General features: G+C 35.5%; 1 long non-coding RNA gene across 1 annotated transcript; it reads left to right on the forward strand.

The window, feature by feature from the left end:
* Window positions 1-1,464: 1,464 nt before the first annotated feature.
* Window positions 1,465-17,907, forward strand: LOC149783076 (uncharacterized). Its single transcript, XR_016413987.1, has 4 exons — window positions 1,465-1,528; window positions 14,890-14,921; window positions 15,899-15,958; window positions 17,221-17,907. It is a non-coding gene; the product is annotated as an uncharacterized LOC149783076 (long non-coding RNA).
* The last annotated feature ends 4,666 nt before the right edge of the window (window positions 17,908-22,573 follow it).

Here is a 22,573-nt window from a genome sequence, read left to right on the forward strand (position 1 = left end):
CGAGCATTTGACATGGACATCATATTCTACGTAAAAGAAGCTATCTTAACGTCAGATTGATTCAAAAACAGAAATAATAATAATAATAATAATAATAATAATAATAACAGCATCATAATTATGAAGATGACGAATAACTACAAACTGCATCTTTGTCATCATCAACAAGAACAGCAGCCAAACGTATAAACAAGAACAGCAGCCAAACGTATAAACAAGAACAGCAGCCAAACGTATGCGTGTGTATGTTTTCTGAGTTTTAACATTACTGTCTTTGTCCAAGGTTTGAATTTGAGGTGTTTTGTTAAAATGGATATGGAATATAATGTACCCATGCCAAATATATGCTTTTCCCCAGTCTGCTATTTAACTATAACAAACATGATTATCATTATTATTATTACTATTATTATTGTATGCAATATGTTTTCGAAGTGTCCATGTCAATGCTAATAATAATAATAATAATAATAACAATAACAATAGCAATAATAATAATAATAATATTAAAAAAATAAAAAACAATAACAATAACAACAACAATAATATCAATAATAATAATAATAATAATAATAATAATAATAATAAATCGTCATTGTCGTCATCAAAAAGAGCAACAGGCAAACGTGTCTCTCGAATTCAATGTTTTATAACTAAATGTCAAAGTGGATGTGCTTATGCGGGAAATATATACATTGCCTGAATCTGATGTCAGATGATAACTACTATAATTTATCATCCCAATCATCACCATCATCATCATTTGTCGCCGACATCACCGTGATCATAAATACGATATTAAATAAATATTGTGGGTGCAGTTTGTTTTGCGATGTCTAATTCGGTTTGGAAGGAAATATAAATGAATAAAGGCCCCGGTCATTGATGAATAATTTGTAACTGTTAGGTTTTTATGAGTTTTCTTCTTACCTTAATGTCACCACATTCAACAGTTTTTCTAGACAAAGTGGAGTTTCAGTTGAATCTAACAAATTATTCATGGACCTGGAAACCTTCATTACATCTGCATATTTCCTTATGCTGTAAAAATGTGGTAATAGGAAACATAAATCTCAAATTAGACCACATATTAATCATTTTGACGCTATACGACATTTTATTCGCTATATAAAAAAATACCTTTATGAACTGGTTTCGTCCCGGCATACAGTTCTGTTATACTTCGAAGTAGATCTTCGCTTTGTTGACAGGGAGTGTCATGCTTACTGTTGTACATATGTTATGGCGAGGATACAAGGTCAACATTTCACTCACTGATTTGATATTTACTTAATTTTTAATTGTTTTTCTCGAAACCATAATTTAGGTCAGGCAATGAGAATTTTTTTAAATGTGAAAATATAATGTATGATGTTACATTCTTGTTAAGAAAAGTTTCTGCTTTGCAACTCCACACGCACAGTATAAAATTCCCTCCAATCAGAAACTACTTCACTTGGACGACATAGCAAGATGCTCGGCCGAACAATTCCACTTGAGTTAGTTATGCTATCGCTGTCAGTTATAGGTAAGAAAAAATTCCAAATTTGTTAAGGTTGGATAACATTTCATAGATACACTTTTTGATGTGAAACATTTTTCTGTGTTAAGAAAACCTTTTCACTTTAACAGATTTTTATTATAATATTACATCTAATTTACCAGTATTTTTTTCTTTATATGATTTTGATACAGTTTTAATAAATTTGTTCTAAACTTGTATTAAAATCAATATCAAAGTGGGGCATGACCAATATAATTTGATCTTGAAAATTATTTATGCCGTTTAATTTTTTATTCTTCATTCAAGTTTTAGTTACCATGATACTTGAATTCTAGACTTTCGTTGTTCCCTTTGCGATAAAGAAATTCGTTGTTGAGAGTGCTTGCGGCTTAGGTGTGGCGAGGAGTGGCTGTAGAATGGAGGGATGGAAATGGGGAAAATATCATCTTTTGCCCTTGTACTTCCAATAACTTTGAAAATGAAATCAGATAAATAAACACAGTAATAAATATAGTAACAAATCAATATAGTAACAATTAGATTGATGTGGGTGGTTTTGTTCTAACGGTTAGGAAAGAGAATTTGTGAAATACGATTTGGCAGCTTGTAATGGGCGCTATGGTCTCTGGTTTGCTTATGGTCAGGTCATTAGGTTCCCCTTTGGATAGTCCTGAAATCTGATCGGTTGGCTGTAAAAGGACCTTAACCTGTTTTACAACTTGGGAAGTTCTGGAAATAACATTATAAACTTCATCCTGGTTTTGAAAATGTGTCTTAGTTTGTATTTTAAAGGGAGTTATATAAAGTATTGATTATTCTTATATAAATATCTGATTCAGCCAATGTGGGTATGTGAGAAAGCTTGCCAGAAGCTTCTCGTGGGTCGGTGGTTCTTTCCGGGGTTTTCCCGGGTTCTTCCTCCACGATTAATACTGGCCGCCATGTATAGCCTATCGTGTGCTGAAAAATGGCGTTAAACCCCACAACAACAACAACAACAATATAAATATCTGAAGAAGAATAGGTCATTTTGAATTATTTGAGAGGATTTTTTTATATCAATTATTAATTCAACTAAAAGGTGCTTCTTGACTGTAGGATAAATAAGTATTATGGAATTGCTATGAATTCACTTAAAGACATTTTGGATTATACCATTGTGATTTGTCATGGTTTTTAGCATAGCAACATTATTCACAGCTACTGGCAAGCAGTACAGTGGATTAGACATCATTCAGAAGACCCCTCGAAATCATTTACGCAAAGCGAGGCAGCCAGCTGCTAGTACCATTTTTATAAGTCTTTAGTAAGACTAGGCCCGTGATAGAGCCCACGACCTCTCGCATCCGAGGCGGACACTCTAACGACTAGGCCACCGGAGCGGTCGTCTAATAATCCGAAAACGTTTACAAGGCTAAAAAAGCTACCCTTCCTGGTTCACTTGAGTGTTTTCTCACATAACCCAATAATCTCCCAATTAAATGACAAGATTATTCATGTCACGCATGTAGATGTCTTCAATGGCTCTTTGTTTTTTTTAATATCGCTAAAGACATAGGCAATAACCAGATAGCCTGCGATGAAAATAGTTGAGGGAGAGTTTAGATTTAAGAGGCCCCATGTTAAATTGTGCAAAGGATGATAGTCACAAACTGAACATTAACATTAGGCCACTGTTATGTCTATCTATATTTTTGTTTAACTTTTGTCCATTAGTGTACCTTCTAATGATCTATTGTAAATAAACGTCGCTTCTGATTCCTTCTCTTTGTTCTCAGATGTTTTCCTGAATGTGTTATTCAGTGCTCCAAAACTCATATGGCCCGACGTCCGTAACCCCTCTAATTTCAGTCGGACCATCATGTATTCTTAATAAGTTGCCTTGTGAGCTTGTCGAAAACAAAATCTTGTTTGTGTGAGAAAACTTCGATCCAGCTGACGAAATGAGAAATGTATTTGCAAGATAATGAAAGACTAGCAAATTATTAATATTTTTTCCCATGTATGCCCCCTTCCCTTATTGAGATCGTCTCGATACAATATTTATAATTATAACACAAGCAGCAACCTTTCGTATAAAACGAAGCATGTGACCTATTAATGTCGAACAGATCATATTGGTTAATATAATTTGCGCTCACATGGCTTTAACATACACATGATTCGAAAATGCCGTTTAAAATATGTATGTGCAGTACAGAAACCAGCCATTACAGACTAGTGGGTACGGAACTTTTCAGCAATCGTTGCAGCCGACTCAATAATGCGTAGCCAAGTAATGGAATAAAGGTTATGGTGTATACACCACAAGCCATATATCGGCTACTTTGCTGCTGTACTCCATTTTTGTTGTAGTCTAGAGACTTTAGACCAAATGCGGATCGGTTTGAGTTATTATAAGCAGTAAATGAATCTAATTAGGTCATGTTGGCTTTTGGGTGTTTTATTGAAAATCTACCGTCCTTTGGCAGAACTGAGATTAAAGGGAAAGACCAACTAAAAAGAATTTCGGTAAAAGCACTTGAATAAGTATTCCGGTTTATGGTAATGGTCTTCTTTAAGTTCTACTGCGTTGTTAAGATATTTAAATTTGAAGTTTAATGAAAAAACATGCTTCATATGAACATGAGAAGTGCAAAATAACAACTGTACAAAGCAAGACATGCTTCATATGAACATCAACAGTAAAATAACAACTGTACAAATCAAGACGTGCTTCATACGAACATCAAAAGTGTAAAATAACAACTGTACAAATAAAGACATGCTTCATATGAACATCAACAGTGTAATATAACAACAGTACAAATCAACACGTACTTCATATGAACATCAACAGTATAAAATAACAACTGTACAAATCAAGACGTGCTTCATATGAATATCAAAAGTGTAAAATAACAACTGTACAAAGCAAGACATGCTTCATATGAACATCAACATTATAAAATAACAAATGTACAAATCAAGACATGCTTCATATGAACATCAAAATTATAAAATAACAACTGTACAAATCAATACATGCTTCATATGAACATCAAAATTATACAATAACAACTGTACAAGTCAAGACATGCTTCATATGAACATCAAATTATAAAATAACAACTGCACAAATCAAGACGTGCTTCATATGAACATCAAAAGTGTAAAATAACAGCTGTACAAATCAAGACGTGTTTCATACGAACATCACAAGTATAAAATAAGAACGGCACATATCAAAACGTGCTTCATATGAACATAAAATGTGTAAAATAACAACTGTACAAATCAAGACGTGCTTCATATGAACATCAAAATTACAAAATAACAAATGTACAAATCAAGACATGCTTCATATGAACATCAAAAGTGTAAACAAAAAAACAAAAAAATGTACAAATCAAGACATACTTCATATGAACATCAAAAGTATGAAATAGCAAATGTACAAATCAAGACATGCTTCATATGAACATCAAAAGTACAAACAACAAATGTACAAATCAAGACATACTTCATATGAACATCAAAAGTATAAAATAACAAATGTACAAATCAAGACATGCTTCATATGAACATCAACAGTATAAAATAACTGTACAAATCAAGACATGCTTCATATGAACATCAACAGTACAAAATAATAACTGTACAAATCAAGATATGCTTCATATGAACATCAACAGTGCAAACAAAGCACAAGTGTACAAATCAAGACATAATTCAGGTGCTAATGTATATAAAGACTGTTGATCCACTGAGTAAGAAAAAAGAAAACATTGCTTTACGTGAAATTGTTTGAGATTCAAATAAACACAAGTCAGTTTGATGAATTTCATATTTAAAGTGTAGCAATTGTAGCGTTGTGTGACAAATAATGTTAAAAAGAGGCAATTAATGGCATTTGGAAATTTTAGTGAGGGCTTGTGAATTGTGAATATTTTAAAGTCACCAGCCCTGGAGCTGTCTCAAGCAAAGTTTTACTTTGAACTCTGTTATTAGTTGCTTTCAACTGACTACAGGAACATACATAAAGACAATCATGTCAACTTCCTTAATCATTGTCAAGGTGTGTTTGTTTTGTAATTTCATGATGTTGTTTGTTTTGTAATTTCATGATGTTTGTTTTTGCATTATTGTGGTTGTATGTGCTTTATATGTTATATTTCAGTGTAAATATGAGGTCCTGTACTAAGTCCAGATTATTATTATTATTACTATTATTATTATTATTATTATTGTTATTCTTCCAAATATGTTGGACACGGGCCCATGATTTATGGCTTTAAAATATTCACAATTCACAAACTCTGATTCCAATTTATGAATGCCAAAATTGCACCTTTTTCATATGATTTGTCATAGGCTTGCCTAAATTCTTCTTCTTGTATAATTGCATTTTGTATGCACGTAAAATTGTACCTTAATAGTGTTTTTGGCCGGACATTAAGCATGCATATTTTAAAACAGCATGTGATAGAAGATTATAATCTATTCAAGTACTTATTTTCACTGCATTGCATTTTTAAACAGTAATTCTAAAAGTAGGTGTAAAGGTGAGTGAGCGGAGTGGGTTTTTTTTAGGTTTTTATTGGCCAGTAATTGCGAATGTGTATTTTAACACAAGATAAAATTGTACAGTATAATCTATTCAAGCAAGTTGATTCCTCTGCGTTAAATATTAAGAATAGAAATTAGACGTTGATATACAAGGACATGCATCTATGACCTATCTAATTTCTATTACGGATCTATGGTCACAAACTAAGTAGCAGAAAGAAGCGAAACCAACAAGTTATTTAAAACTTTACAAATAATTTAATTATCAAAGTTATGAATGAAAAATGTGAAAGGAATGTTACAATATTATAAAGTAATTCCAAAATAATACTGATAAAGTTCCATGAGAGTCCCAAACACTTAAAAGTTCTGCATATATTACACTGGTCAACAGTGAAATCATTACTGACTTGAAAAGGCCCTAATCTGTAGTATTTTGGTGTGCCGAACACGAATATAACCGTGAAAAATTTGTATTGGCTCTCGTTTTGAAGATATTCATATACCTCATTTTCTATGTTTCACTGTGTAAATTTCTCCAGTAGGACTGCAGCAACATCCGGAATAATGATGTAACATTGCATAATACCATCATGCTCACATCATCCACAGCTGATTGCATCATTTTCTGATGCAATGCAATACTAATGCCATGCGGCTGCTGAAGTAAGCTGACGTCAGCAGTGTACTATACATGTGTAGGCCTATTATACTAATGCCAGGCGGCTGCTGAAGCTGACGTAAGCAGTGTACTATATAAAGCCCAATCAGATAGGTTCAGCATTTAAAATATTTTAGACGTTGTGCGAGACAGTTCAAGCTACTGTTACATAAAACTTATTATTTTATCCATTTACGTACAATAAAGAACAGTAATGCCTCGAAAGTGTGTTAATACCGCGGACAATTTTTGCTATATTTGTGGGGAAGTGACATTTGCCAACCAGAAGAAAAGTATCAATTCTCAAGTGAAGAAGGCATATCATCTTTACTTCGGATGCAAGGTTGGTGACCAAGACAAGCCTTGGGCTCCGCATATATGCTGTGCTACATGTACAACACAGCTTTCACAGTGGTTGAATTGCAAAAGGTCATCAATGCCGTTTGCAGTCCCAATGGTGTGGAGAGAGCCAAGCAACCACCTAAATGACTGTTACTTCTGCTTGGTTCCTCCTCTTTCCGGCGGAATAACGAAGCGAAAGAAGTCGAGAATAGTCTACCCAAACATTCCGTCTGCATTGAGACCAGTTCCACATGGTGAGGGACTTCCTATTCCAGAACCTCCAGCAGAATATTCTCTTGATTCATCTGACGAAGACAAAGGTGAGTCGACCTGTTCTTCTCCTGGTCCATCAGCATGCAGTGATCCAGATTTTCACTGTGGTGCATCATCAACCCCACACAGAATAACACAGGAAGAACTAAATGACCTGATTCGTGATTTGGACTTATCAAAGAACAAGGCAGAATTGCTAGGATCAAGACTCCAACAATGGAATCTTCTAGAAGAAGATGTCACAATTACTGCATATCGAAAGCGAGTGGGATAGCCGAGCAAGGGAAATGCACTACATGAGGAAGGAATGGACTCACAGGCAGAATGTAGCCATTGGAGAGAAGAATATCCAACACCCAGCTCTGGTTGAGGCTCAGAAAATCTTGCTACCACCCCTTCACATCAAACTAGGTTTGATGAAGAACTTCGTGAAAGCCATTGACCGGACTTTGCCAGCATTCCGATACCTGCATGAAAAATTCCCTCGACTCAGCAAAGCAAAGATTAAAGAGGGAGTTTTTGTGGGTCCTCAGATTCGAGAGCTTTTCAAAGATGACCGGTTCAACAACTTGCTGGAAGGTGACGCGAAACAAGCATGGAATGCTTTTCGCCTAGTTTCTACAAACTTCCTCGGAAATGTAAGGGCAGAAAACTATAAGGAACTAGTAGAAGACATGTTGATGAAGTATAAGAAACTTGGCTGCAATATGTCTCTAAAGATTCACTTCCTTCATTCCCATTTGGATTTCTTTCCTAGCAACTGTGGTATTGTTAGTGATGAACACGGCGAACGTTTTCATCAAGATATCGCAACAATGGAACAAAGATACCAGGGAAAATGGTCCACTACAATGCTGGCTGACTACTGCTGGACACTCCTCAGAGATGCTCCCGAACAGCTGTACAAGAGACAGGCGAAGAAATCTAAGATGTAGTCAATGACTTGATTTTTTATAGGTAGGCTATTACAGTTGACCTTTTACTATTGGAATGCATTTCGTTATGTAAACATTAATTTCTTGCAGATTACAAAAAAACTAGAGCCAATTTTGCAATTTGACTGTCATATTCGTGTTCAGCACATAAAAATTGATAAGAATTGACTAATTTTATTTCAGTAACATGACTTTTGTAAAAATTTGTTGTCCAGTGTTACCAAACCGCGACATTGTCAAGACGGCGTAGTACAAAACTCCTTTGAATAATTCACAATAGTACCAGAATAATAGTATAGTCTAAATAGTGAGCACTATCGAGTTCCACTGAACAGTCCAAAACTAATGTTTTTCTTTTTTTATTCCTTTCGAATCGTATTTAAATACAACATAAAACACGCCTGCTGACTTACACAACATGAACATAAGAAATGAGATAAACTCCTCAAATAAGAATGAATCTGATTTGCCCAGCTATTTTCTTATATCCACCTTCTATTACAACTATATTTAAAAACATACCCCATATGACGGATTTTTCTCGAACTTGACTATTCATGTGACCTAGCCCAGCCAATGGGAAGTTGCTGAATTCTTCTAGAAGCGTCCAAATCCAATTAGTCAACGAGAACTTAACCCAATGTTGTCATTAAATTGTATTGATCTAATTAAGATTATTATTACTAATTATAAACACATACCTAATCATCTATTTATAGATCCAATGTACTTTTATGCTCCTAACAGACTCTGTCACGTTGTCAAAATCTTACTAAAGACAATATGTACAATTTACAACCGTTAATAATAATTGTGAAAATTAGATAAAAATCGTTTACCATCAGCTGCAAAAATATAGTCACACATAACAATTCGAGATAAAGTTCTCCAAATCGAATATGTATGTCGAACTGTGTTTCAGGAACAGCAGCGCGTACAAATAGCTATGTGTGTAAATATCTTACTCCTGTCTTATTTTAGCCGATTGCCATACTTATGCACATAGCAAGGATTCATTTATCGAAGAGAACCTATCAAAGTCTGTTTCATTAGACATTCGAACTCTTCAGCCATCTTCTCAAGGGGAACATGCAATCCGCGAAAAGTAAAACGGCACCGTCCCCATCTTACCAAAGGGGTGAAATGTGAATCCCAAATCAAAGAAGCTTTTAAAGGGGTGAAACTGCCCATTTCATTGTCAAATACTACAAGTAATGTAGAGGACATATCGGATATGATTCCACCTGAAAATGTGATCACCACCTGGACTGTATTGGTTTCGGCCACCTCATTCGTGACTTGACTGGTCTCCACTCTGCCATTTATAGACGCTAAGAGCATTTTAACGTTTCCAACAACAACTGCAGCAATATCATGTGTGTGTGTGTGTGTGTGTGTGTGTGTGTTTATCGTAGCTTTAACAAATTTGGTCATATCATAAATTTTCGATTTTTAGCAATATGCACAGACTATGCATGAGTTGGCCACATCCTTCATTTCTTTATTAATTAAATAGTTAACACTACTCACTATGCAAATAAGGTAACGACAGTTGGCTTTCGCATGGTCCTAGCACATTGTGTCTGCATCATCCTAACAACCCATCACAACATCATTCCAGAACTGAACAAACACATAGAAAAGGAAAACATTGTTTACAATTTCGGCGTCCCGCAAACACCTTGAGGCAGGACAAGGCATCGACCAATTAAAGAACGCAGCAATAATATATGTCGAGTCTGTAAGTAGTTAATAGTAATTCAGCTTGCGATGCTCATTTTGAACTAGGATTTTCAAACTTTGCCTACAAATTTTGCCGGTTTGAAAGTTTCAATTATAAAACGCGTTAAACCAACACGATCAATTATGAACTTGGAAAATTGTTATAAAATGAAATGATTGAGGAAACGGATTATACAGCAGAAAAATTTATTTATATACATGTTTATCGTTCTAAAATAATTGAAACTTACAGACTGATTGTGAATCTCAAAAACCTCTTGATAATATCGACATAGTCACTTCATAATAAAGTCTTTAAAATCTGCTCTTGATCTAATGAAGACGAAGTGCTGATTTGTCTCTGTAGATGTAAAGAATTTTTAAGTTGGTCTCCTTAGAACACAGAATGTGTCTGACGTTTTTAGGCGTGGTCAACGGCACAAGTTTACTTGTCTTCCAGTTGATTTTGAATCTGCTCAATGGATATGATTCTTTTTTAAAGTCTTATAAACCAGTTTGTTTTGTATCTTTTTGAAAGTAGATCACAGTAATGTGGCTTACATAAATTATAGTTTGCGTCTGAGTTTTAAGAATAGGGCTTGTGAACTTTGCTTGAAGTTTTAAGCTTTGCCAAAACTCTATTTTTATATTATAATAAAATATAACATAATACAGAAACATCAGAATAGTATTCTTTTGTAAAATAAATGTATTTATTTTGTCTACATGTCAGTTTGTTTACCGCACATTTTGTGTTTACGGCAAGTCATTATTCATTAAATGCGTAAAATAATTCATTTTGCCATGCAACGAAAACACTGATTATTGTTAAAACTATAGGGAAAACAAATTTTTAAAATTATAGAATACAAACTTCTAAAATCTTGAGGAATGAATTATAAAATAAAACAAATGTATTTTAAATAGTATCGGTTCATTTGTGTCCTAATTCACCTTAAAGATTCAGCAAGTGAAATTTTCCAAACTTTGTGAAATTGTCCATTTGAAGTAAGGTCACGTATAATCTCTAACCCATATTACACCCATCAACTACATACTAAACATAATAGGAATTTTAATTTTTTTTAACACTAACCACCATACACAAGGTCTCTTTAAAATAACCAAATAGGAAAATTCCTTTTTTAATAGACATAATTAAACCCTGCTCAAAATATGAAACTGTAGAACGGGCCCAATGGAAGTGGTCAGTTTTAAAAACTGGTGGAACGTATGAAGTTTGGACGCCATCTTAAAGGCTGCCATTTTGATGGTTCTTGGATCTGTACACGTACCAAACTGATCAAAGATCACTTGATATTGTTATGCAACGTTAACGTGACTGTCTTATGTCATTGACGGCACAAGAATGTCAAGTACCATGTTCCACTAATTTTTATTTAAAGAGCAATACGGAAGTACTTACATTTGTCTGCGATACTAATTTATATATTTCTATCATACTACTTTGTGCCTGTAAATAGTATGGTTAATAATATTAAACAACCATTTGTCTCCAGAGCGATGAAATACGTACATTTGTTTGCCACAGCCATGAAATACGTACATTGTCAACCACAGCCATGAAATACGTACATTTGTCTACCACAACCATGAAATACGTATATTTCTCTGACACAACCATGAAATACGTACATTTGTTTGCCACAGCCATGAAATACGTACATTTGTTTGCCACAGCCATGAAATACGTATTTTTCTGACACAGCCATGAAATACGTACATTTGTCTACCACAACCATGAAATACGTATATTTCTCTGACACAACCATGAAATACGTACATTTGTTTGCCACAACCATGAAATACGTACATTTGTTTGCCACAGCCATGAAATACGTATTTTTCTCTGCCACAAAAATGAAATACGTACATTAGTCTGCCACACCAATGAAATACGTACATTTGTCAGCCATAATACTTTATTTATTTTAATAATGTCAGTCTTCACTGGCATAATATGAAACAAGTGTTTAGTATCACGATCAAATACCAAGCATTCGAACACATGCCATTGTTAGGACTAACATTTCATAAAGAGACAATTTTATATGGACTAGACTTTCTACGTTATAAGGAGAGACTTAAACCTCAGCTTAGAGAACAATAACAACAACAACAATACTACTACTACTACTACTACTACTACTAATAATAATAATAATAATAATAATAATAATAATAATAAAATCATGCAACGAATAATGACAAATCTCATAATCGTTATCATCATCATCATCATCATCAACATCCTTATCACCAACAACAAAACAACAACCAAACATACGCATCTCCAAGTTTTCTGAATGTTGAGAGTATTTCTTTCGTTTAACGTTCGAATTCGATATTCGCTGGTAAGCTAGATGGCGGTGTTGATCTACGTATGCCATATATATATATACTGTTAAGCTAGATGGCGGCATTGATCTACATATGCCATTCAGATATACTGTTTCTCATATTGCTCTTTGACGATAGCGGCCATGTTTTATCATCATTATCATCGGTAATAGTTGTAATAGTATTGACACTGCATGTACTATTATTTATCATCAACGTCATCATGACAATGACGAAGACAGTGTTAAATATACCTATTTAAGCTGTATTGTGTGTTTGACCTTTGTCAATAATTGAAGGAAGAGGCATTATTGACTAATGTCTTTTATTTCTTTTTTAAACAACATATTACATAGATTATTCTACTCTGATTTTTGTTTATAATAATAATAATAATAACAATAATAATGAGGACTTTGTATAGCACCTAATCTTTAGAAGCTCTAAGCGCTTTACAACATTAGACAATACCTTTAAGATAAAAAAAACATATAATAATACTATTACAAAATCAAACACCATGAAATTAAAAAAAAAACAAAAAAAAACATTAAAATATAAAAAACATGCTGAGAATATTTCAGGTAGGAAACATTATCGGGTCTTTAAGTTTGTTCTTGCAGTCGGAATAAGTGAGTTTTGAGAGCCCTCTTGAATGTGATCACTGTGTCTTTGTGTCTATATGTTAAGATCATTATTACTTGGAGGTAAACATGTTTGCAGATTTTGAGTTCAATATCTAATTTAATTTTAGAAATTAGGAATTTTCTAGATGTGATATTGTTACTAAACTGAATGGGGGAAAATAATTTTTGACGCACATCCTGGTTCTGTAAGTGTGTCTTTTTATGCAGGTTGTGATCTTAAGAGATCTGTCTAGAGGAATTAGTCTTTTAATTATGTTCAGTTGAGAGGATTTACTTAGCTCAATTATTCAAGGTCTCGGAATACTGTGAATTCATTCAAGAACATTTTGAATTATATCATTGTGGTACGTCAACACTGTTAGCACATAAACACTATTCCAGACTACTTGTACATCAGCACATTCAATATCAGAATTAATTCAGAACACCACTGGAGTTTGTTCGGAATATTCTATAATTTTGGACTTGTGATAGAACATTTATGGCTATTTATAACTTAGTTCATACTGTGAGTTACTTTTAAATTTTCAATTTCTTCTCTAGGGAATTAATTTACTCGTTGACTTGAAAAATACTTGTTTGTTTTCGCTGCTTTCTGTTAGCTCATTTGAGACCATAGATTCGTAACAATAGCAATAATAATAATAATAATAATAATAATAAAATCATCATCATCATCATGATCATCATCATCATCATCATCATCATCGCCATCAACAAATAAACAATATCTTTCAAAATGTTCAGATCTCCAGCATTACTTCCTTTGTTTAACATTCTAATTTTTAGTATTTTCTTAATGTGAATATAGGATTGCATGTGTCTGTGCCAGAAATATATACATTACATCATTCTGATGTCTGACGATAATGACTATGATTTAATATCAGTCATTTCCATCATCATCGTCATCGTCGTCTGTATTAATATTTGTCGTCATCATTACCATGGTCAACATTATGGCATGTCTTCGTCTCCGATTCCGTTGGAAGGAAATAGAAGTGAGACAAAGGTAATGGTCATAGTCGAGTGTAGTGCTGCCGAGTGTTGTGCTGCCGAGTGTAGTGCTGTGTAACCTTGCCGATTTCTCGTGCAAAATATAATGTCAATGCTTTTCTTTCGTACATTCAGTTTATCACATCCTGCACGACTGAAAATATCAATAGTTTGCTTTTGCAAGTTAGAGTTTTGGTTGAATATAACAAAATATATCCGGATCGTTCTAGGGTCTTTTTCGTAAAACATTCTACTAATCAAAGTATCAACTTTAAACACGTGCTTTAAGACTATGGAAATGAACAAAAACAACTGATGGTATATAAAAATAGACCACAGAGTCACCATGTTGACAACATTTTATTTGTCCTAAACAAATGCATATGTTAATTGGCTTACAATGAGGTATGCCGTACTGTTCCGCTTAAAAGAAGATACTCGCTTTGATGTGGTGGAGGACGATGCATATGGTTCACAAACGAAGATTTAACAACTATAAAATACCTTGGTAAATATTTATATAACTCATTCCAACTTAGAGTATATTCTCTCGATGTCTAAGTCTCTCCGTCTATCTGTCTCCTAAGATGTATGTGAACACGGGTTTTAATCACCATTATTCATTTATTTATTCATTGATGCAGCACTGCATTGTATATGAAGTATGTATTATACTGACCATGTGCTTTTTTGCATACGTCAAATCAACACAGTTATGTGCTGTTTTGCACGCGTGATGAAATTCTATGGGGGGTGAATGGAAAAAAAAGTATTCAACTTAATGACTGTGTTTACTTAATTTTATTTTTATTGGGGGTTTTGACACAGTTGCTTGGATTGTGCAAAGCGGCTTTTTGTATAATTAATCTGTTATTTATGTTGTCACATTTTCTTTTACAGAAAACCTTCCTTTAGGAGACACCACAAGCACAGTAAATATTTTCTCCAATTAGCAACTGCTTAATCAGCTGTGTGTGTAAACGACATAGTAAGATGCTAGGACGGAGATATCCGCTTGTTATGTCCATCCTATCGTTGTTGGTTATGGGTAATACAAATAATCAAATTGTGTTCAGGTAGATAACATGTCACTGATACACTTTTCGAGGTGAAACATGTTTAGCCTTGTGAAAGCCTTTTAAATGATACAGATTTTTATATTAATAATTAATCTAATTTACCGAAAGTTTTATTTTATATTCTATAGAATTGCGATATATTCGTTATTACATTTTCTTGTGCTTATGTTAAAATCAATATAAAAGTGGGGTCAGTGCAATACAATCTTGCTTTCAAAGAAGATAATTTATTTTACACATTCATTTTGTATGTCCGAGATGACGTAATTCTACAATCATCACCGTTTCCTCCTCCACCAGAAATACCATATTCGGTGGCGGGAGCTAGTGGGGTTTTGGTGGGAAAGGGACCATGTGTGGCGGAGAGGGGAGTTATACAGGAAACGCTCATCTCCTGTTTTTGTACTTCCAATAACTTTGGAAATGTAAACGAATTATCTTACAGAGTAATCAGTATAATCACAATTACATTTAAATTAGAAAATTAATTTTTAGGAAAGAGAACTTGTCAAATAGGACTTTTTCAACTTATAATTGGAGATAGGTTCCGAACTTTGCTAACGGTCTAGCGATCTGGACAGTTTTCATCTCTGTCTAATGAGTCATGACCTGAATACACCAGGCTGACAGGACAGGTCACCACCTTAAAGTCTGTTGACTAATAGAACGTGTAACAAGTAAACTAAGAGTATGTTTTTATTTCTACCCAATCCAATATATCAATGCATAAGATGATTTATTTTGTTTCTTGAAAACACATTTTGAATTTTATCTCATCTTCCATAACCATCGCTCAGACAACTCAAATCTGATATCTTCGTACCTTTCAGACATGTATGGCTTAACATCAAAAGAAGATACACGGAAACGCACAAGTTCCTTGAACGCCGGTGAGCGGGGTCTGTAATCCATTAGGTTTCCATATACATGCCCCAGTGGATATAGCTGTTACGGTCTCAGTGACGGCCCTGGCGTTTCTTGCCTCGATATAGCTCAAGTCAGGTGCCCAAATGGCGATAATCCTGCAGGTCCTTGCAGCCCATTTGGGTCCAGCGAGTGTCCCTCTAGTCACCTTTGCACTCTTGAAACGTGATGCCTACTCGATATGCAAGTACAAAAGCCGCTAATATAACAAGATGGGTGACACCGAATGGGATCTGTTTACCCAACGTCACTAATCAGTGTGCTATAGGCTTCTTTTGCAAGATGTCCATGACTCAATGACAGGGTTCTGTTGTACAACCAGGATCGTTTAAACATTAACTAGTAACTCTCTCTCTCTCTCTCTCTCTCTCTCTCTCTCTCTCTCTCTCATTGCTCCTAACCAATTTAGTATTTCCAAGTCATATCTGACCTTCTTCGGACTAGCATAAATTTCCAAACCAATTTGTTTCATAATTTTATAACAGGTACAGCATGACTCAGGCAACCCTGATCTTAGACTGTCGTACCTTTCAGACGTGTATGGTTTAACAACAAAAGAAGGCACCCTAACGTGTCCACGTGGAACGCCGGAGAGCAGGGCCTGTAATTCTTTCACGTTTCAAAGTACCTGCACTAGTGGATATTACTGCAGCAGTATCAATAATGGCCCTGGTCTTTGTTGCCTCGACAGCACTAAAGTCACGTGTCCCAAAGGCGGCAATCCTGCAGGTCATTGCAACCCTTTGGGATCAGACCAGTATCACACTTCTGTATGTTACTGACGTGCCACCGTCTCGATATGCAATAAAAAAAAGCCGCTAAAATGCCAAGATGGGGTGACACTGAATGGGTTATGTTTACCTAACATCGCTAATCAGTGTACTATAAGCTACTTCTGCCAAGATGTCCCTAGAAGAAGAACCCGGTTGTCCAACCAGAATCGTTCAACCGTAAATTGCTCCCCCCCCCCCCTCTCTCTCTCTCTCTCGTACATTGCTCGTAACCAATTTAGCATTTCCGCTGGGACTCACCAGTACACTTTAATGAGACTTGAAGTTACAGACAGACGGAAAACATCACATTATCTCAGATTTTTCAACTAGTTTCATATTCTAAAACATAAGAGAGTTATTGAAGAAACTGGTAATTGCAAGTAATATCATAATTTGGAAATGTTTTCACTATTGTATCCTCATATTTACAGGATTAAAAACTTTCTCTTCCTCAGGATCGTGCCCCTTGGTGAACCGTGTGGGCCCTTGTGTGATATTGGCCAATTACTGTTGCCAAGATGGGTGCGGGAAGGTGTGCAAACGAATATGTCGGCGGTTTGTTACATTTGTGGGTCAGATCTCAGTGATTGATTTTTATGCACCCCGGAGATATGAGCGGAATGGCGGACGTGCAGGCTTGGACTTGACCTCGACCTTTAACAGTCAGGTTCTGCTTATTTCTGGAAATTCTTTTTAGGGAAAAATGTCATTAGTTCCACCGGAAAGTAGTATTCTCGATACATGTCGTATATTAATTTCTTTAGTTTTCTTTCGTTCTCTGTTTTAAATGTTTTACACTTGATTTCTCTTTCTTAATGATTTGGATGTTGTTTGCCATAATGCAAACAGTTGGATTAGTGAACATATTTGGAACATTGATATCTGCAATATTGAACTTTCAACCTATTGTACTATTATGATATAATATACATCAGTGTCCTTAAAGGAGGAGAACTCTTCAAGACAACCCCATCGTTAATACTCCATTTTCCGCTGATCGTTATTGTTAGATATATAAATTGATATATACATATATTTAAGCAAAGTAAATACAAATATTTCGATGTGGAGCATGTCCAATATCCTAGGTGTTCATGGCAGTTGATTCACGATTTTTTTTCATATTTAAAGTTCGAGAGCAACTTGATTTTCATGTCTTCATTATTGTCACAACCAGAACTTTATTATAGTGTTCAAGAACCCCTCTCTCTCTCTCCCTCTCTCTTTCACACACACACACACACACTTGCACCTAAAGTCATATCACCAACCAAGAAACCAATTCATTTCCATGTGTCATCAGAGACACTTTTAGAGGTAAATTATCGTTCAACAAAGCATGCAACACTCTTGTCCGAAAGATAATCTATACAAAATGACAGTAATTTGCTCTAAGTTGTATAATCGCAGGGTACTTATGTTAGAGAACATCTTACGATATTGTCAAAAGGGAAAAAAAAGCAGCATAAAGCTACATGGAAACGACGACGTGAAAGGTTACATGCCGAACTGTATGCTGTGGTTTTCGGCGTTATCACCGAACATGCGGTAATAGTAATCAGGAATAGTAATATCAATCAATAGTAATTACCTGTATCTGAATATGAAAAATATTATGTAATACAAATAATTGTTAATCAAATATGTATTAGATACAAGTAGGGTGACTATTTAATCCATTACAGTTAAATATCCTTGAATCAATTTTAATGTCAGATTAGTACATGCTGGTATGATTACTGTTTTGTGTACTAAATGATCACACGATTACTAAACTATCACTACCTAATTACTATCAGTCTAGTTACTATATGTTTATATGAGTATTATCAGACTACGACATGATTATGATTATTGTTTCAGTATTATATTATTACATGATTACTGTCAGACTAAAGCAGGAATACTGTATGAATGCTTCATGATTATTTGAAAACATTCGGACTACTAAAGACAGCGGTACAAGTACAGCAACTATTTAATCCATTACAGTTAAAATATTTTTAATCAGGATTAATGTCAGATTACTACAGGCATGTATGATTACTATCTGTGTACTAATGTTTACATGATTATTACCTTATTACTACGTGATTATTATCGGCTAGGTCACTAGAATTTTATATGATTACTATTTCCGTACAACATTAGTACATACTTACTGGCTGATTACTATATGAGTACTGTCATGATTATATGATGACTCTCTAACCTGCTAATTAGATAACACTATCAAGTACGATGACACTGAAAGTACTCTTAAATGTCTTTCAGTACTCAAACAATATTTGTTTACATTAAAATAAATACTATGGTTGAACTCAACTATTCTGATTTAAAATATGTACTTGAAATTGTAATGACAATTTAATTTATGACATTTGGAGTTTATCTGATCTGACAACAAATCTGAAAGTCGATGCAAAACTGTCTACACTTATTTAAGGGATTGACTTAAATACAATTGTACTACATTTAGGCCTGCAATGATAAATGTACCCTATATAGCTCGTTTCAGATATGACTTCATTGGCAAGCGCATTCGGTATCAACGGCAGACCAGGGTCTATACACGAGATATTATTTAATAAAAATGCACAAATAAACACAAAACTGAATCCTATGTATCATGATATCTATACCAACAAACATATTTCATAAACAAGCACAACACCTCTTGCCCCAACACCAGTTTTACAAACACAAAACTGAATCCTATGTACCATGATATCTATACCAACAAACATATTTCATAAACAAGCACAACACCTCTTGCCCTAACACCAGTTTTACAAACACAAAACTGAATCCTATGTACCATGATATCTATACCAACAAACATATTTCATAAACAAGCACAACACCTCTCGCCCTAACACCAGTTTTACAAACACAAAACTGAATCCTATGTACCATGATATCTATACCAACAAACCTATTTCATAAACAAACACAACACCTCTTGCCCCAACACAAACCTATTTCATAAACAAGCACAACACCTCTTGCCCCAACACAAACATATTTCATAAACAAGCACAACACCTATTGCCCCAACACCAGTTTTACAAACATACTCACACTTCTCAACCAGTTTTGCAAAACACACTCACACACCTCAGTCAGATTTAGAATCACAGTTACACACATCAATCAGTTTTACAAACACACACACACACCTAAACCAGTTTTATACACACCGACTCACACACCTCAACCACTTTTACAAACACACCCGCACACCCCAAAAGTTTTACACACACAAATTCGCACACCTCAGCCAGTTTTAAACACACACACACACACATAGACTCACAAACCCCAACCAGTTTTACACACACAGACAGACACACATCAATCAGTGTTAAACACACACAGACTCACACACCTCAACCAGTTTTACACACACCTTCTCACACACCTCAACCAGTTTTACACACACCTTCTCACACACCTCAACCAGTTTAAACACACCTTCTCACACACCTCAACCAGTTTAAACATACCTACTCACACACCTCAGCCAGTTTTAAACACACGCACACACAGACTCGTACATCTCAAGCAGTTTTACACACACCTTCTCACACGCCTCAGTCTGTTTTACTTTGACTGGTACACGACATACTAAAGCCAAATTTTCAAAGTACTTCGTTGTGTAACAACGGACGGGCTGAAACATGAAAAATGGGCATGACTGAAGCTTCATAGTAAAGTGGTTAATTTTACCGATTTAACCGTATCGTAATATTCCAGATCTGAGCGATCTGGGAATTCTAAAGGATTTTAGGTTGGCATGGGCTTTATAGCTAACACAACCAGTCAGACAGTATGTCGTCCTTACTTACATCCGTGTATGATAGTTCCATCCTTGATTAACACCGAAATTGGAATAATAAATTACATTTGCATTTATTTCGTGGACGTCCTGTATATGACTATATATGTATCTCATTAATCACACAACTGAATGGCAAATGCAATATATATATTTGCTAGTCTAAGCTCTTACAAAAAAGTATCAGAAAAGAGTGAAGACAACAAGCTTTGTAAAATTTAACAAAATTTATTTCCCCAGAATATCATGAGGAAAATGAGAAAAAAGAACTTACGGTTTTACGAATCAAATCCAAAAATAATCCAAGAATAGAAGTCCTAGTATTAAAAAGTCCTGAATGAAACTGAGTTAATATCCCGATGAAATCCAAAATGGAAGACGATGACGTCATTAATAGTCAGCGACGTGCTGCAGTGTCAACAGTCTCTTGTATAAACACAGAAAATATTATTTCAAAACAAAATGGAGGTACTTCACCAGCATGCTCCCAAGGAAGAGTACCGGCCACCAAACATCTTCATTGACCAGAGAGAGATGAATGTAGTTCACCAGTTCACTTACCTGGTCTGTGTGCAATCCTCTGATGCCAAGTTCGACAAATGACCAAGGCAAACAGCGCCTTCGGGAGGCTATATAAACGAGTGTGGTACAACGCCAGTCTCAAGAGAGGTACAAAGGTCAGCGTCTACAGAGCTGTCCTACTGATCACCCTCCTATATGGCGCCGAATCGTGAGTCAACTAAAGATGCCACATCCGCCTCCTTGAACGCTTCCATCAGCGCCGCCTCCCCGCCATCCTCAACATCCACTGGAGTGACTTCATCACCAACACTGACGTCCTCAAACAAGCAGGATTCACCAGCGTTGAGGCCACGCTCATGAAGATACAGCTACTCTGGACAGGGCACGTGTCCAGGACGGAGGATCATCGCCTGCCAAAGATTGTACTGTATGGTGAGTTGTCCACTGGCCACTGTGATAGAGGGGCACCTAGAAAGAGATATAAAGACTCCTTGGAAAAAACCCTCACCACCTTAGGCATCGACCACCGCTAATTGACATCACAAGCTGCCGACCAAGAAATCTAGCGACGTACAGTTCACCGGGCCACTAACACTTTTGAACAAAACAGACGGGCCAGCTTGGATGTTAAATGATGGCAAAGAAAAACACGAGAACCATCGGCAGCACCCATCACAACCCAGACATTCTCCTGCAGCCTCTGTGGACGGACGTGCCTGTCACGTTCTGGGATCGTGTGTGTGTGTGTGTGTGTGTGTGTGTGTGTGTGTGTGTGTGTGTGTGTGTGTGTGTGTGTGAGAGAGAGAGAGAGAGATTGATTGATTGATTGATTCTGCTACATGGTTCACATTGACAAATCCACAAACCTTATATCTAATTCAAAATACATATACTGATGCCAGGAGTGTGGCAACTGGAGTGTTACATCGCTCATATGGACAGATTACAAACTTTACATTTAAAATAAACTTATGGATATTATGTATGAAACGTGCCATTTTATATCACTCGCTCGGACAAATCCCTGTATGGATATAAACTAGTCAGACCATGAGTGCTGACAGTGTTAGCGATGTTGCCCATATGGTTGCTATTATTTTCCCTATAGATTCCCTAGATTACTTTGACCGTACTGACCATTCCACTGCCGCCAAATTCTAACAAAAACACGTGCTAATATAAAGTATCTTCAAAGATGGACACTTGTTATAGGTTATTCAAGAGCTGTTTGGAGAGGCTGGAGTGTAAACAAAACATGGCCATAGATTCGTAACACCTATCGCTGTCCCTACGCACCGCCAACCTCACTCCACCTCTTAATATCAAATATAATTATCCACTGTGTTTCAGTAAAATGTAAAATGCTGGGTGTAGTTGCCCATGTAGGATAGGGCTTGAATAACGACATATACTCTTGAAAATAACCGGGCCAAGCATACCATCAAAAG

Source organism: Sinohyriopsis cumingii, chromosome 14 (genome assembly GCF_028554795.1).
Source record: "Sinohyriopsis cumingii isolate HCF-2022 chromosome 14, ASM2855479v2, whole genome shotgun sequence".
Lineage (NCBI taxonomy): Eukaryota > Metazoa > Mollusca > Bivalvia > Unionida > Unionidae > Sinohyriopsis > Sinohyriopsis cumingii.